This window comes from Aphelocoma coerulescens, chromosome 20 (assembly GCF_041296385.1).
Source record: "Aphelocoma coerulescens isolate FSJ_1873_10779 chromosome 20, UR_Acoe_1.0, whole genome shotgun sequence".
Classification (NCBI taxonomy): Eukaryota; Metazoa; Chordata; class Aves; order Passeriformes; family Corvidae; genus Aphelocoma; species Aphelocoma coerulescens.
The window spans coordinates 9100618-9119658 of record NC_091033.1 but is presented as its reverse complement, the minus strand read 5'-3'; the positions used below and the strand labels follow the sequence as shown (position 1 = coordinate 9119658).

Genomic DNA, 19041 nt, shown 5'->3' with positions numbered 1-19041 from the left:
TGTGAATCCAACATTTAACATGCATTCTAGTTAAAATCATGCTACTTGAACATGGATTAACCTCCTGCTCCACATCCGAATGTGACAGACCCCAAAGGTGTCCCCTTTGCCATGCCAGGACCAGATCTGGTTATGCCTTCTCCCATCCTGAGGAGATCAGCTCTGCTGTTCTTTAGCTGCAGAACTGCAGCCAGGATGAGCATCCAAGAAAAGACTATTGGCTATTTTTGGATTATGTCATTACAATTAGCCCACACCAGATTATGCAGCCTTTGGAAAAGATATTTAAAGCACTGGACTTTTCTAATTTAACCCTATGTCTTATATAACAAAGTTAATAACTTCAGCTTTCACAAGGCTGGCTGAAAGCAACACACTCAGCCCTCACGCTCTGCACTGCCTGGGTGGAACTGGGACCTCACAGCTCACAAACAGCAACACATGGGAAGAGTCACACCCACACAAGGGGGACCAAGTGATAAGGATGTGGACAGACACGTCACCACTGGCATGTTCAGCTGAGACCCTGCTGTTGATTCTCTGCCTCACTTGGCCTCCCTGCCTCTACATTCATTTAACACTGGGCACCAGGTCCAGTTGTTCTAACTGGAATACACCGGCTAAACCAAACTCTCATCGAATCTCCTTCAAGAAGCCTCTGGCAATTCTACCCAGTTTAATTTAAAGCTTCCTATAGGAAGCTATAAATTATTACTATTAATAATAAATAGTCTAAACTCTAATTCCCAGGCTAAAAATTCAAACTACACCCCAAATCTGGAAGGTGAATGTGTGCGTAGGGAGTGAAAATCCTTTCTTTTCAAGGACACTTCAGTACCAAAAGCTTTCTGTATGGGAGGAAAATTACCGAGTGCTGCAAGACACAACACAAACAACTCACTTATTTCGGCATAATCTGATTCAGGGAAAGGAAAACCATATTTCAGGAGAGAAACTGCACACCCAGGCACACAGCAGACACAACCCTCTGGGACAGCCTTTCCCAAAGGCAGCCTCCCAGCCCCTTCTGCCCTGGAGCTGAGGTCAAAGACCGATGATCCTCATACGTCTCTGGTAATCTACCTAATCACACCAGCCTGCTCCCACTGCTTCCCAGGCTCCCTGCTCAGCTCCTCCTGCTCTGTGACCATCATCACTTCCTCCCACCCTCCTGGGAACCTCCCTGAAGCTCCAGCACACCAGTCCCTGCCAGCAGCTCCCTGCCAAGGAGTGTCTGTCACTACTGCTTTTGGACAGGGACCTGAGAAGTCGGGGGGGGGGGGGGGACGGGGAAAGCAGCCTGATTGGAATTTTACATGCTGACTTAGCCCTTCCAAGGAAGATACTGCTTCAAGCAGGAGCTTCCAGGGCATTATGGACATTTTTCCTAAAAGCTGCAGCTCTATTTAAACATAACAAACTTCCTGTAACATCAATCCAACATGCTCTTGGTGACAGATGCTGCAGATCACAGCCATACACCATGTTCTGCTTAACAAAATCTCTGCTGTTAAATTAGGGCCAATTTGTTTAATAAAAATGAATTCGGTTTACCAGGCAGTATCTATCAGTCTGCAGGCACAGGGATACAATTCCACACTGCTGCAGCCTTAATTGCTTCCATCTGAACAGTGCTGGGGATCCACAGCTCAGTGTAATGGGATGTTAGCATTTATTTCTCCAAACTGGTATGAAATGGACACATTGGCCTTGGCACAAGAGTGGAGGACAAGGCGGTGATGGGAATTCATCTGGGAAGCTTTTTACTTAAGGGAACAGAGGAGTATTATTACTAGGAATGCAACCTTTGGCTTCTTAAATATGAAACAGACAATAAAGGTGCGAGTTATTTAAGTTCCAAGTTTTCCTAAACCTGGGTATCATTTATCCTGTTTTCACACGTGGCTCTAATTCACAGTCCTGAAAGCTGCCCTGTATTTTTAAAAACTGTTGTGTTCAGCAGCAACAAGCCATCTGCTCCCTTTTCTAACCAAGCAGGATGCCCTGAAGAGGTTTCTCTGGGAAGGCTCTGGAGAAAGGTAATCTCCTGGATTAACCAGCACAGTGTTTAACCATCTGTGTGCCACAATGTCCTGCCTTAGTCAGCTCTATCACAACAGGCAACTGCTTTCAGCAGCACCAGGTAAGTGCAATTGGTACCACCTCGCTGAAAAGACTCAGATTAAACCTGACAGGTTATTTATGGAAGTCATCCTTAATGTTCTAAATATATCCATGGAAAATTCAACCTTAGAAACACTAATTTTCTTTCCATCTTTCCAGAAGAATCCCATCAGGTTTCATGAAACTGGTGATACCTTAGTTTCTGCCAGGTCTGCTGACCCTTTTGGAAGCTGTATTTAACTCATTAAAATGGCAAAGGGTTATTACAGCCAAGAAAAAACCCAATAGTTCTCTGCCAGTTTAGGGAATTAAATACTCACAGAACATCCCAAAGAATGTCTGCACTGAAAAGGATGACAAGAGATCTGGTGGCCAGAAGCAGGGAAGGTGGAATTAAACTCCATTTGATCTGCTGCAAGATGCTGCAAAGAATTTCCATGGAAGTTGGCAGTGAGGGGGATCAATTTTTCCAAGAAAACATGCTGAGCTGTGTGGCAGAATGGAGGGAGAAGGTACTGACACTGCTCACACAGACAGCAGGTGTTTGGGACAACACTGAACCACCACTGCTGGGTCTAGGAAGAACTACCTTGAAGTAAAGGGATGGAAGACTAATTCCATGGACAATACCCACAAAATGTCAGTGTTGTTAGCCTCTGGAAGCAGACTAACAGCAGCACTTCTCATCTCACTCCAGGGCTGAAGCACTGAGTATTTATTCAAGAACAAACCTCTGGAAACTGTAATCCTCAAATATCACTTTTCCCATCTCCCCCTGTGTAAGTCACACAGGCACCGCTGTCCCTTGAATTTCCTTGCTGGAGGAAAGACTGCTTCAGGAAGGAGTTGTGGCTGTTCAGCTCCACTGATCAAAATCAGAAGGGGCACAGGAAACCAAACAATGTTAGCTTTAAAGATATTACAACAGCAGGACACTGGGGCACAATCTCCAGAATTCTCATTTTCTCAGTGTCTGTATATTCATCAGTTTAAGTTCCTAAAAATAAAATAAAACAATAAAATCACTCCCTGAATGGATGTGGCAATGCACAGACCTGTACACAGGTGCTATTCACAGCATTACAGAGAACTGTCTATCTGCAGTGTGGGGAATCTGGTTGTTCCAGAAACTGAACCCACTGTAAAGGAGAAAATCCACCTCCTCCTGACACAGTGAATGACACCCACTAGACACAGGGTAACCTGAGGTTATTAACCTTAATGGATACTCTCTTTGCAAAGGAGTTTCATCAAAACCAGTGCACAACATCCTCCCAGTCTTCCAAAATACCACCAGTAACACAGAGAATAGAGAAATCCCCAAAAGGGAAAATAAGAACCAGAAGGAATGACCAGACAGGAGAAGTGCTGGGAGTGCTGGACAGAGGGAGGTCGCTGCTGTCCCAGCTCAGCCCAAACCTGCACATGTCTGTAACACAAACTACCAGGAATGCTGTCAAGCCCTCTACAGTTACCATTTTAAATGCATATTAAAAGATGATTAAGAGTCCAACTTGGAAATTATGTTTTGCCAGCTCTTACAAAAATAACGTCTAGTCGATACTTTATTACATGACTTTAGGAAGCACTTGAGTATTTTAGGAAAGATTTGGATTCCACAAAGCACTGCTGCTAAATGGTAAAATATAATGTTGGTTAAAGCTAAGATTTCAGCTTTTCAAAGATTTCCAGTGCAGAAAATTAACTACAGGTGTTAATCTAAAACAATTATTCTATCTCAACCAGTATTTATTAGTAAATGTCTAAATAAAAACACTGAGCCTGAAAGCACTTCAGTAAATATTGATTTGTCACAGAAAGGAAAAAGCACCACTGGCCTCCACATCCTGTCCATCTGTCTCAGAGTCACTTAGAGTTGTCCTCACAATCTGGTATTTTTCAAGGGAGAAAAAAAAATTTAAAGGGGAGACGAAAGAAGCATACACAAGATGGTGTCACCATGAAAAATATGAGGTGTTTTAGGCTTGGCTTCCTGAGGTAGTAAGAGATTTTTATAGGAAATGTTGAACTTTGTTTCCTCAGCAATATTTTGCATTTAAATGAGAAGCTACAAGAAGTAAAAAAAAAATTCAGAACTTACCTGGTGTCTATTTCGAGTATTCTACGGTAAGTGATAACAACCTTCACACACTTCTAAAACTGATTCTCCTAAAGATAAAACAAAGCAAATGAGTTGTTCACCAATTCTGAAGTTGATGGTTCATTGAAAAATTATCATCACACTATTGGACAGTAAAAACACACAAGTGTTTTATAAATATTTGTACCACAGTAAGTCCCCACAATGTAAATACTTGTCTTTAGAAATAATAAACTGTCAAAATAAATGACAAATATTTGAAAACACAGATTCAAGGCTTCTGTGGTGTGACCCATAATTTCAGTCTCTTTTCCCCAACCTGTTATCATGGGAAAGACATGACTCTGAGACACACCTACCCAGTTGCACAGAAACTCTAATAATCATTATCTGTTTAAGACTTTGGGCTTTTTCAACTTAGGCCTTTGAGAATATCTGCACTGAGAACACGAGGAGCATGTTTTTCAAGTCTTGGTAATCTGTTGTGCTGTTAGAAAGAGACTGTAAAGCAGCTTAGCTAACACAGCAGACCCCAAGCTCCGGCACTGGAGCAGCAGGCACAGCCTGCTCTGGGGAGCAACACCAGCTCCTCTTGCCAGGACAAATTTCCACCAAGAAAACACCAGTGTCATCCAATTCGCACTCCCTCATCCTGAAGCAGATCACCCAAAGGAAAAAAACCAGTCTCATTTTGGCATACAAGGAGGGAGAGAACCTGAGAGGACCCAGCAGCACACACTTGGTCTTTCAGCGGTCAAGGCTCCAGATCAGCCATCACAGGGAAATAACAGAGCAAAGGGGCAAGAGCAGCCAAGGAAATGCTACATGATGCTATGGAAAAAATCAGGGAAAATCACTGCAACAGATTAAAACACCTTTCTGATTAAGCAGCCACAGGACACATCTAACCCACATCACCAATTATAAAGTCACTTATGCATTAGATGACTGAACAATAAACCTCGCGAGCAGAACTTCAGAGCAGCTTTTACCTGGCAAGTCATTGCTTAATTGTCATACAAACCCTTTCAACAGCTGTCAGAGAACAAGCTCTGAATGCACTTGAGAAATAAACTCCCCATTGAATTAATAATTAGGCCTTTCACAGGCTGGAAGGTTACAGCATGGCAAACAGAGATGTTGGGAATACACCCAGGGAGCTGCTGGCATTGCTGCCCACAGCAGTTGCTTGTTGCCATCTGTAAGAAGCTGCCTGATCCAGCAACACATCCCTAAGTGGGTATGAATGAAACAACCAACAACTCAATAATCAGCTTATTGTTAATGGATCTGTTTAGTTCCTTTGATAGGAACTAGCAAAAGACTTTTCCTCAATAATGACAGGCAGGGAGTTAAACTTTCCCACTCAGAGCCTGTGCAGCACTAGAGGGTGGACAAACTCCCCAGAAATGTTCTTGTTGTGGATTACTTTTTAATGAAGAAAGCTGTGGGCAGAGGACCTGGGAGCTTCTATAGCTTCACAAAATAGGACATTCTTTAAGCATTTATAAAAAGCTGAAGATTGTTAATGGTGTTGGCAACCAGAATTATGGCTTCCTACCCAGATGAAGACCACCTTTAATTGTGCCACTGTTTCTGTTTCAGACAGCAACTCCAGATCCAGGTATGTTGACAGTCAAACTATGTTCAATTTTTGGAAATAATATGAGTAGAACAGCAGAAAAAAGCGAAGTCCAGATGTACTTTGGAGACAAATGTACTTGAAAAAATGAGCTATCCTGCTAAGGTCAGAATTGGGCAGATAATGATGTAAATATCATAAAATGATGTGCGGATAGAAGGTTCAAATACAAGATTCTGGCCCAGGCCTCATCAAAACTCCATCAGCAGAAAAGTTAGTATTTTTTACAGCACATATATATATATATATATATATATATATATATACATATATATATATATATATAATAACCAGCCACATAGAGACTCAAAATATACAGAGAAGTGTTGTCTCAATCTGGATGCAAGCAGCAATACTTCCTTCAGTCTCACAGCTATGCCAATACCAAGTTTCATTAAGAGCAGGCAGCCTGATTTACAGCTGAAAATAACCAAACAAGACAAAAATAAATTCCCAAGGAAACAACTTCTTGTAAAAATCAAAGTATATGAGAAATCCATGCCAGCCACTTCACATCCTCCCTTCCCCAGTGCATCCTCCCTGCCAGCACTGAGCCAGCCCAGCACCTCCCAGGGGTTCGTTCCCTCAGTTTCTGTTGCAACTGGCATTCCAATTTAGTGACTCAGGAATGTTTTGATCTCCCTAACCAATCTCATTATTCAGCAGGCCAGATCCACTGACCCAGAGCTCTACATAATACCCTGCTTGTAATTACTTGTAAATATCCCCCTTCCTTATTACATGATATTCACAATCCAAACAAAAGCAGAGAAAATGAAAGGACAGATGCTGGAAAAGGAACTGGAGCATTCAAAACCCACAGCAGTGCATGACACCCAGTTCAACAACACACACAAGAAAGAAGGAAGTCTGCAGAGGGGAATATATACCTGTTTAAGAATCAGAAAACACAGAAATGAGTACGAAAATGAGACGAAAAAAGATTAAAGAATGATGAAGACAAGAACAAGCAAAGCTACACAAATGCAAACTGAATTCAGCAACACATTAAAACGGTGGCAAGTCTTGTAACACAAAGGAAGAAATTTGCTTGGGAGGTTGTGTGTTCTTGCAACCATTTTGCTCATAGCAAAACCAGCTCTTCCAGCCTTATTCCTCCTGCAAATTTGAATCCAATTTATGTACTGTTGTATCTTCCCCATATACTGGAACCATAAATATGCTCAGCACCCTTTCCTCCTCTAACCTAGAGACAGATACTCCCTTTTCCTTCCAGAAATCAGGCATGTTCTCAGCTCTACTGGACAAAAAGCAAATGTGTTTCTTGAGAACCCAAACCTCCTCTGAGAGATGCAGGTGAACCCTTTTTACTGACTAATTCTACTGACAGAATTGTCCTTATCCTGCTCTATATGTTGTTATCAGAAAGGGTGAAGTATCTTCAGGATACGTTGCTTCATAACCCATCTCCATCATGTACAGGAACTGTTATCACGGTTAGCAAGTATTTAAAGAAATAATGCTGCAATTAAGGCAAATAAAATAAAGTAAATCAATATACAAAATAGAAACTCCCAAGTCTTTATTTTCACACCCTTACTTGCTTACATGACTTGCAAAATGAATCATTACTGGAAAAACAATGTGAAAAAGCTGAAGGCAAAGCAGTCTGGCTAACAAGTGCCTGCAGAAGACCACTACTATTTTACAGCACTCTTCTTCTGCCTGTAGCTGTCTTGAAATAAAGATTTTTAACCTATTAATTAGAGCACTAACATTTACTATTTCATTAAAGCATCCAAGAGTGTGTTTTGGTGTTGCTTATATTTCTTATATCACAAAAGCCTTTCAGCTGAATTTTGCTATTCAGTTCGTGACCTTTTGATAAAGATCATGTGAGAGATTTCATATCCATAAAAACGTTCTGTTTTAACATATAGGCCCTGATGGAAAGCTCAGTATCCAGGGAATTAATGTAAATGCACACATCTTCTAGAAAAAAAGAACTTTATTGTGTTCAAAACCATCTGCCTTGGGAACAGAGAGCAGGTCTGCTACACTGAAAGACTGTGACACTAAGAACTTCACTAAATTCTCTTGAGTTCTTTTAAAAAAATAGAAACAGAGCTTTTAAATAATTGAGATCTGGAACAATACCATTTTTCTGCTAAATTCAAGTCTGAACTCAGGTAACATCCAACACAGATGACTGCAAGAGAGGTTACACTGAAATGTGTGACAAATTTAACTACAGCGACACAGTGTTGTTTCTCTAATGAGCTTAGCAGATTAAAATGTAACCATTTAAGTCTGATTGACCAACCTGTTATAAAGACTTGTGACCTTGTACCCTACACAAGAGTAAGATTCAAACCTACTAAAGAAGGTTTTCCATAGGAGACATAGGGGAGAAAATATTAAGTATTGGATTTGTATTTTCTATCCTCCCTCCTCAATTAAAATAATTACTCTAAAAACCTGGGGGTGAGGGGTTAGTGGATTCCTTACTTAGGATTTCATTGCTCCTATTTAATCCCTCAGCAATATTAAATTAATGTTTATGACATCACAGCACTTTATGTGCAGAGTGCAAGCATCACAAACTGCATATGGCTATAAAAAAACCTACATCTGCTTAGTCAGTTAGTTCAAAATCTCTGGAAAATCAGCAGTTCTGTTTGCTTTGCTCATTATTACTCTTAATTTTTACTCCCTATAAATAGTTTTTGAATCACTGTGACTACTCACTGCAAGTTCACTAGAACAAATCAGCCAACCCACAACATTCCCTGCTGTGGGTGGAGTGATGCTGATGCCACTTCTTCTGGAGAAAAAAACACCTTAAACTTCTTCAAAGGCATAAAGCCCCATTTCTGCTAATGGGTTGTATGAAGTACATCAATAAAAAAACCTCATATTGCTAATGATTATATCAATACAGTCTAACCCTTCAAAAATAAAAGAACTCTTGGAACAGATGGGTCTACTCACATAAAAATGAGATTTACGCTATTATGTCACACCTGTAGGTAAGACAACTAAAGGCTTTTAAATAGGAATAAAAGAAAAAAAGAAGTCTATTGTCTCGTTTAAGAAAAGGTTGAGAAAATCTCATCAGTTGTCAAAACATGAACCCCTTGAGAGAGTGTTACAAAAAGAGAATTTAAGGAGACAACATTGATCCAAGCAGCCCCTTTTTACAGCACAGGAGGCTTTTGCCTGGTCAAAGAGAAGGAACAAAGTGAGGTTACAAAATACAGCAAAAAAGCCAAATAAGCAGTCTGAGACACAAAAGGAACAGACAGGAACACATCTTTCAAATTACAAGTTGGTTGGCAAAGGGCAAGAAAAAGATTTATCCAAAATTAACTTGAAAGGGCAGGGGAAGGTGGCTCCTCTCTGTGCTCATCAACAGCAGCAAGAGATGGAGGGGAAAAAAGTTCTTTCCTATTTTCTTTTCCTATCAATTGTGAGGCAGATGAAAAGGTAAATGAGGGTTTCCCCACACACACAATTTAAACAACTTAGAAGTATGGCCTTACAAACCGCAAAACATATACCAAAATTATTTTACATCTACCGTGGTGTTAGAATTGCTTTGTTCTCAAAACACCATAAACACTCTTGGCAGTTTCAATCATGGACAGTTCTTGTTAAAGACTTTGAAATAAAGACTTTATTTTAATGAGTAAAAAACCAAAAAGGAAGACCAGCTTCTAGCAACAACACAAGGCAATACATGTATCTTCACCCTGATCTAAAATGATGCAGTCTGGTGCTTCCCTTTTGAGAACCTATTTTCAGATTATTAATCTCTGTTCTTTAATGGTTGTCTCCCACCAAGCACACAAATCTTGCCCTTCAAAAAGTTATGAATAAAATGGCAAAACAAGCAGAATTGAACAGGAGAACTTACAAAGAATTTATATTTTCCAGAAACAACCACCCAGCCACGTCAGGAACAGAAAAGCCAAAATGCCTTTATATAATTACCAGGAACCCAACATCACTGCCTCTGTCAGAGCCTATTTCACAGGACATTAGGTTTTATTCTTAAAATCAAGCTTATTTATTTAATAATACAAGCAGAAAGTAAACTTCCCCCCCTATTTACTTTTACCTCTTGTATCCAATCAGGTCCTCCAGCCTAAGATGATGCATAATTATTCAAAGCAGCACGTGTATCCACTCAGTTAAGTTCCAAAGGCTTTAGTTCCAGAGATTATATCTTCTGCAAAGTTAAAAAATTAAGTCTATCTGAAGATCCTCTCTTCTCCTAATTGCTCAACTGGATTTCCCCAGTTTTTGTGGAGGGTGGGGAAGAGACCATTTCATTATTTCACTTCCTTACAGAAACTGAACAATTGGTGTCGTAAAAGATATTTTAGGCTTGAAAAAAACAATGATAAGCCCAAATAAAAACAAAACCAACAAAACATCATCAGGAGTAAGGAAGGGGTGCTCTGATTAGAAATGGGGCACAGGCTGTAGATGAAACTCCTCTGACCACTGTGAGGGGTGAGCACAAACCCAAACAAACCAATACCCCCAGAGACTATCTCCAGGATACAGAGATATATAGATATATATGTCATGGAAGACATTCTTCACTTCATGCCACAGATTCCACCCCTCTGGATGGTGTCAGGTGTTACAGAAAATGGTTTAAAAGCCACAATGATATGAGTTTCGTACCTCCCCCATTCAAATCCCCAGCACATGGACATTCAGAAGCATGAAAGGAGTTAAAACTACAGAATTCCACGACAAAACCTGAACTGACCAGCACAGCTTGTGTTATGCAAACTTTTACTTGTTGTTTTGGCAGGAAAATACAACCAAGTTCCTTTTTGAAGGCTGGGTGACACCAGAGGTGACACCTTCATTGCAAATATTTCTGTTTCTTTTCAGGTGAATTAAACCAGAGCCCATGTCCAGGGGCAAACCCACAGTAAACCACAGGAGAAAGCACCTTGGGGTAGAGAACACATTTATTCCCTAGTGATCCCAAATGCATCCCTATGAATACAATGCTAATGTCACAATATTCTTGTAATATCCCCAGAACATTACCCAGTACACTCCTTGTATGTTGGAATCAGCTCTTTTAGCTACAAATACCCAAACAAATCACAGGGCTGGATTAAAAACAGTTTTAATTTAAACTGGCATTCTCTTACAGGAGACAAACTCTTTGGTATTTTCTAACCATACAGTGTGGTTTCACCAACAAAAAGATTTATTTTATACCACTCCCCCACAAACCATAACGATATTTATTTCCCCTGTTCTCTCACTCTGCATACATTTAATCTGCAGACTGCCTGATGAAGGATGTCCTCAGTTCCACCACTCAGTCTAGCAACAGTATTTCATGGCTGCTTAAAAAAGAAAAAAACAAAGCCAGACCATAATTCAGAAATAATAAGGCAACAAAGAACGTATTTGTCCTACTGATTTTCCCACTAACTCATTGGTGATTTAATAAGAAAAGACACAGCTGGAATTTCAGACCATAGACTTAGTTTGAAAACCTGACACTTCAGGAAAAACCATGTTCCAACTTTAATTGTAACTGAGTTTTCTAACACTGTAATTGGGTAAGAATTAGAACACATATAGATTTTAAGCACTAGGTTTTCAGACAGGAGTCACATCTCAGAGGGCTTAGAACCAAAAGGCCACTATTATACTGGGGCATAATTTAATCACTGCCATTCCCAAGGCCTTCCAGTTTCAGCACAAAGTATGGAATTACCACATTTAGTCTTTTTTCCACCTAAATAACTGATAATAAAGTCAGAAAACCCTATGTATAATTTTTGTGAGTGATGTTTTTATTTCTTCCTCTGATTTTCACTAACACTGGAGTGTGACAGATGTCTCTTCGCTCTACCTGTACCCCTGATGTGCTGCCATCAGTACAATGTCAAACCAGGGTCATTCCTACCTGTATTCCCCAAACCAAGGGTATGTCCTCCTGGAGATCCTTAACAGGAACAAAATTAGTTGTAAAATAGCATCTTTCCTCATTTAGGGTTATTTAATAAATAATATTCTATACATCTACACATTTAAACAGCCTCAAAACAGCAAGAAGAGTGAAGGTCATCACAGACCTTTTTTAACAGCAAGAGGGACTTCCTGGCCTTTATATGGAAAACATCAACGAAACAAGTCACAGGAAGAAACGTGGTTTTCAGACAAGCTGCAGGAAAACAGGGGAAGGAGTTGTGCATCACAGGACAACCATAGGAATTGCTGGGTTTTCATCATCCAGGATGTTGCATCCAACATATATTCCAAGCCAGGCCCATAAAGTCATGTTGCCTGCTGGCTCTCTTATCCAAAGCACTCAGGGAAATAGTAAGGCAGGCTTGGGAAATTACCCTGTGCACCTTCCAAGCACCTTCTGATTAACTCTGCCTGCCTGGTTTTCCCAAGTCAACTGCGAAGAGCCAATGCTGCGCGAATTTAAACGCGCAACGAGAACGAAGTGAGCAAGTGTGGAAATCAGGAACTTTGTAGGAAAAGAAAAAAGGAGATATTTATTAAGGAAAAGAAATGTTTTCACTCTTTACTGTCCAGACAAAAATATCTCTATTGAACATGCATTTATTTTACTCTGTGATAAAAATGGTCTACTCCAAGCAAGAATGTTATTTCCCAGCATTAACGTCAGGGCCTTCAGAAGAAGGACTGACTGACCAGTGATTGGTCAAATCAAACCCCAAAACAATACAATAAGTTTTCTAAAGAAAAGAAAAAATTCTAAAAACGCTTCAGACCCTATTTTTCCTTCACCACTCAGATTAGAAGAACTCCAAGACACACCTCAGAATCACACACGCGGAGAAAGCAGGGTCCCTATGTGACAGAGCTCGTTAGGAACCACACGGAAAACATTCCTCAAGTTCTCAAAGAGCAGCAACTCTGAACCTGGAACTTAAGTCTATTCATTGCTCTGAACAGTAATTGAATCTGACTTTTAAATTCAATTTAAAACAGGAATATATCTGGTCATAGCTTCCCAGAAACAGGTCACCTCAGATTTCAGTGGATTTCATGGTCCCTTCCCTCCTCCTCAAGGAACAGCAGGCGAGGAGATGCCAGGAGCGCTGGGAAGAGTGTAGGATCCAGGACCTCCAATCAAGGTGCCACCAACCACTCCAAACCTCTTCCACAGTTCACAGTACCCATCAAGGGCCCCTGCCCAAAATGCCATGTAGATCAAGTCAGGTGAGGCATATCAGATAGGTCCAATGTATCAGATCAAAGCTGTCATCAGTCTGACCTGGAACTACATTGGGATAACTCCAGTCCCTGGTGGACGTGGACTAGAGCAGATCTTAAAAAAACCAAACCCACCACTGCTTCAATTCCCTGTCCAGATGATTTCACAGGGATCCCATATGGCCTTTCTGAAAGCACGTGAACACTTATTAATTTTATTCCCTGTCCACCTGCTTTTATCACAATGTCACATGTCGCCCAAAGACAGACTGTCACACTCCAGATTCTGAACAGGAACTTACACATCCCATTTTGTCTGCTCATCCCCCTTCCTGTACTTCTAACTATCAGAAGCAAGAGCATCAGCTTCCATGATGACATTAGAACTACAGAGAAGAAAAATGAAGACATTCCTTAAAATATTTTTAACAACAATCCCTTAATTGCTTACCCTCAGGAAATGCTGGAAGCAACCTGAAATTATAAATATCTCACTTGATGGGGCCTAGCCTTGGTAGGAGTTTCCTGCACCTGGCATATTCAAGATTATGGCAGATATTACCACTAGTAATTGCCCACAACATCTGGAGTTTGGATCCCAAGTCCCCCTCCTCTCTACAAGCAGCTTGAAACCTAATTATGTGTTTCCAGTAAATGTCCCTAAATCCTCAAGCCATGAGAAGCAGATTCGTAAGGAAAATTCTCTGAAAACTGACCCAGGCAAAGGCCCACATAAATAAAACTGCACAGCAACAGAAAAACCTGCTAAGATATAAAATAAGTAATGGCAGATGGAAAGGAAAAGATTTCTTCAAATTTTCATTTGAAGTACAGCCAAAAAATTAAAGACATAAAAGGGGAAATGCAAAGAGAAGACCTCTGTGAGTTTCTGCTTTTTGGAACTGCATAATAGGTCACTGTAATGACATCAGAGAACTCTGGGCTTCTCCTTTCCCCACTGCAAGACATGAGCACTCCAGAGGTTCTGTATATTCAGTTTTTCTACAGATTGTTCTTTAAAATCACAAAGGTTCCAGAATCCCTGACACCGAACACAACTTTAGTAAGACCCAGATGAAACCAAGGAAGGACTATGAAGTTCCCTGTGACCAAAGCAGAAGCAGAATGGTGTAAGTGCTCCTAGACCAAGCTGTTAAAACCAGTTCCTGACAGATATACAAATAAATATTCTCAGAGGGAAAGAGGAAGCACAGAAGGCAGCAGGGAGAAACATGGGGTGCTGGTGCTTTTCTGTCACTGGTCTTAGATACTGCCTGTCATTGCAGCCAGATCCACTGAACTATTTTCTTGCATCACTCATTGGTCAGAAGCCATCACCACAAAAATACAGTTAATGAATGCAGACTTATGTCACAAAACAGAAAAAGAGGTTTCTTAGTGATGCTTTGCAAAGAGGTAACCAAATGCCACTGGGTTTTTTGTTTGCTCAACCATTCACCCAACAAAGTTCAGATCATGGCACTGAAGTATATTAAAAAGAAAAATAAATAAAGAGCCCAATCTTTCATTGAGAAACTCTATTCTCATTACAAAACCCTTGAGCAGATTATGAAAGAGGAGATGGCAGCTGCTAATTTAACTTGGGCCTAGAGGACTCGTTCCGTTTGCACCCCTGTGCACCACAAACCTTCAATTTTCTCCTTTCAATACTTGCACAAGAAGATGAGAAACTTGCACCCAGAGGAAAAAGGCACTTAAATTTTACTGAATTTGGCCCTACAACACACTGGCACTGAAAACACTTCACCATTAATGAAAGAGGCAGAAGAAGGCTTTAAAAAGGCACATTTCAGTGCAATGCAGATACAAGATAAGTGGAATTAGGAGGAGTTGCCAGGACAGAGGAAATCTGAACATATGCTAAAACAATCTTATTCATGTTCTCCCAAAAAAACTCCGATGTATCACCAATGCATTAAAACCCCACAATTAATGCCACTAATTAGAATTAACTATTCTATGCACAAGAAAAATGGTAACCCTTTTTACTGGCTACCATCACTTTCTTAAAAACATTTAAGCAATCTTTTGGAGCACTTTCTGGAACACAGGTCTTTCTATCAGTTGGCATGGCCTGAAACAGGAAGCAAAGTGCCTCTGAAGGTAAAACATTCACTTTCCAACAACTGTACAACTGTGCTTTGTACGTTTTTATTGATTAAAACAATATTTCAACTGAGCTTCTGAGGAAATCCTAAGATATCACAACATTCAAATTCCTTTCTTTCAAGACTGAAAGCAGCCACTGGTTAACCAACCAGCATCACCAGAGAGCATCAGTACTTCTTAATTCAAATCACTTCAATTATCAGAGCACCTGGAAAACAACTTCTTTAGGTTAAAAGAAACAGTGCAATGCTTCACTTTGGTCCTGGGCATTGGTGATGTTCCTCATCCCTCCCTCTGGATTCTGCCATGACCCATCTGTCCCACAGCCCAAGTGGCCACACCTGAGACAGAGGATGGGCTCACTCCAGGACTCTGTGCCATCTGCTGATAAGGTGGGGGTCACCTCACACAATCCCAGTGATCGCCAAGCTGCACACTCCCACTCCTGGAAAATGTCTTTTTCTCAGGCCGGTGGAGAGAGACAGAAGATCCTCATCTTCCCAGGCAGAGGCAAAGCCAAACAAAGAGGACTTGCACAGCTCAAGAACAAACTGTGAGGGAAATCAGTTAATGTATTAAAACTACCTTAAATTAAGCCTCCTGTTTGTGGTTTGACAGGAGAGCAGTGAAGTTACCAGCAGATGCCGGTTTCATGCTCTGGGCAGGTACTGGAGTGCTCAGCTCTGCAGAAAAGTTCTGGCAACCCATTCCCAAACATACTGAAAAATATTTTGATCTGGTTATTAACATTAATGATCCTTAAAAAAAAGATTAAAAACTGGCAAACTGCTAAGAGGAAAATATAGGAAATATCAGAGGCCAGTTACAGCACTGTTGTTCTAAGTCAAGTCGTCCAATGGATAGACAGGGTCTGCTGAAGGCCCTTCCAGCCTCCAGTTGTGCCTGCTTTCCCAGAGACGATATTCTGGCAAATGAGTTCATAAATTCAAAAAGTAAGAGTCAGAACAGCAACTTTTATATTTAACCTAAAACATGATTTCTTAACTAATCCAGTTAGGCTTCCATTCATTTTCCCTATCACATTGCTTAACACAGACAAAAAAAAGAGGAACTACAATGAGTAACAGCATCAGTGCTGACAACCACCACCTGCCACATGCAGAAGCTTGTGAGGCCAAGGGGTCTCAACATCAACGTTCGTGCTGTCAGGCTCGTGGAATCCCAGACTGGTTTGGGCTGGAAGAGACCTTGCAGATCATTTAGTTTCAGCTCCCTGCCATGGGCAGGGACACCTTCCACGAGACCAGGTTGCTCCAATCCAGTCTGGCCATGAACAGTTCAGGGACGGAGCAGCCACAGCTTCTCTGGACAACCTGTGCCAAGGCCTTACCACCCTCACAGAGTGAGAGAATTCTTCCCTAGTAGTTTTCTGCCAGTGTGAAGCCATTCCCCCTTGTCCTGTCACTCCAGGGGCTGGAGTCTTTTAGGCACTGGAAGAGGCTCCCTGGAGCATTCTCTTCTCCAGGCTGTACAAGCCCAACTCTCTCAGCCTGTCTCCACAGCAGAGCTGCTCCACCCCTGGGAATATCTTCATGCCCTCCTCTGGACTTGCTCCAGCATGAAAGTTCTTAAGTCATACTCTGGTACTGCTCCATATTTTCCAAAGTATGACGATCCAAACTCCCTTGCTGACTCCATGGATGCCTTCACTCAGCACGGTGAGAATGGTGCGAGAAGCTTGTCCACACCACAGCTGCATTCCAACCCCTGTTCTGACCATCCACTGCAAACACAAGCCTCTGGCAGGCTCCAACCATCCTGGGCAACTTCCCTGGTGCAGCCAGGTCGGTGGTGGTGCCACCTCAGCCACAAACCACATCAACTGCCAGTGACCACTGCAAACCAGGACACACTACCAATGGAGCGGGAAGTGGATCACTGGGCGCTTGGGAAAGACGGAAACAGTGTTTATACTTCCTGGGAATAAACAACAGGGACTACGGTCTACACACTAGGAGACAAAACATGCTACAAAACATTACTTTTTGCAGACACTCACTGATAAATGATGATTAAATATAGCACACGGCCACCCTGTGAAGAAGAAGAATCTTCCACTTGAGCCTCCAGCCTGCAATTTATCAATGTAACACATCCAAAATTTAGGAATAACATGACCATGTTGCAGCATCTTCCCTTACATTTAAATGCTGCAGACAATCCCTATGATGAAATAAATGAGGGAGGGAAAGAAGTATTTATTTATGCTTACAAAAAGCTGTTTGGCTGAAAATCCCATGTCCAAACCCAGAGTTCCCCACAAAGCAGATTCTGCACTGCCAGCAACATGACGAATCTCTCCAAAGCCCTTAGAGCATGGTGAGAAAACCACAGGAAGCTGTTCAATAAAAATAAACTTCTTTTCATCTTACATTCTATATATTAATGTCAATTTCTCTTCCACTCCAGCTTTTGCTTCCCTTCTTTTTTCCCACCCAGGGCATAGCACACTTGATTTATTAGAGCTAATTCATTAAAGCAAATGAATTTGGCATCTATTTCTCAGGATCCCTTAGTCAGATTAGGATTCTACCATATTCTATCAAAAGCAAACAGAATTGCAAACACTGATCCTAAGCAACCTGAAACCAACAGATGCCTGAGAAGCTGAAAACGCCTCTAATGAAATTGCAGTCAAAAGAATAAATTCCACTTCAAGGAGGCTGCTACAATTCAAGAATTTAAATAGGTCCAATCCTGACGCATTTCCAAAGGAAATCCTTGCAGCCCTGCATACTTTGGAGAGCTTAATTTACCCAGAGAAATGGGTGAACCACCACTGCTCAGCCACTGGGTGACTGCGGCCTGCAAGTTTTTGCTTCAAAAGCAGCAAACTAACACAGTATTTAAGCACACACACAGCAGTTCCCTTTCCTGATGATAAGCTGGCACAAGGCAAATATCAGCAGGGAGAATTAGATTACTTCACACCAGTCTGAGATGATGTACCAAATTCATGCCCTTTTTTTTCAAGCCTTACTGCAGCACAGACAGCTCAACAGCAACGTCTCACAGGGCACGAAAATTAACACCCCAATAAAAACAAACCTAGAAAAGATAAAACCCTTTGGCTTTCCCTCTTATGTCAGACAGGATGGCCTTCACCTTGCTCCCCAGGGAGCACTGGCTCCATCAGTGCCCACACTCCACTAATAAACTCAAGGCTTTGTGTCACTGGCGTGGAACAGTCAGGTATTGATACAGCACAAAAGCAGGAACGAGGCGCTATCAGGGAATCCGCTGTCTCCGTTCGGTCCAGTTGCATTCCGTATCTCCAGAATTACCTGACTGGAATTCTTAATTTGAGAGCCAGAAGACACTGCACGAATAAACAGAAATATGCTGCCTTTGCAAGTTTCACGTTATAAAGGCTGGATTTGCTTCCCGCTGCTGGTACGTCATTCATTAAGCACCTCATCAGCCGAGCGGCTACTAATTATTTTGTTAAAAATTTAGCAGGACAATGTAGGGAAAGGGAAGGGAAAATCACGCCGGCTTCCGGAGCGAGCCAGGGTGATTCACGGCTCCCACACATACAGATGACTTTCATTTGGAATTCACCTTCCCAGGCCTTTTGTTCGGGGTTTTCCCCCCCTGCTCCGAGGAGGATGGGGAGGGGGGGAGGGACGCGGGCCCCGCACCACCACCGGGGACCAGGGCGGGGGGTTCCCGGGGCGGGGATGCTCTGCGGGCGATGCCCCTGGGCAGGGAAATGCCGGCGGGCAGGAAGATACCGGCGGGCACATCCCACCCTCCCCCGGTCCTCCCGCCTCGCCGTGCGCCCCCCGCCCCCCCCCTCGCCACCACCACCAGCTCCATCTTGGCCTCC

At 41.8% G+C, this 19041-nt stretch overlaps 1 protein-coding gene across 6 annotated transcripts in view; it reads right to left on the bottom strand.

Moving 5' to 3' along the window:
* Positions 1-19041, bottom strand: part of DNAJC5 (DnaJ heat shock protein family (Hsp40) member C5) — a 31113-nt gene that overhangs the window by 11962 nt on the left and 110 nt on the right. The window contains exons 1-4 of one of the 6 annotated variants that reach the window (XM_069033827.1): positions 11135-11885; positions 9949-10059; positions 4226-4293; positions 2856-3121 (exon numbers count right to left, since the gene is read on the bottom strand). The gene's annotated coding sequence lies outside the window, so the exon portion shown is untranslated. Of the gene's footprint in view, positions 1-2855; positions 3122-4225; positions 4294-9948; positions 10118-11134; positions 11886-19041 lie in introns of those variants that run through there. The other 5 variants (XM_069033822.1, XM_069033826.1, XM_069033823.1 and 2 more) reach the window with 5 other exon arrangements.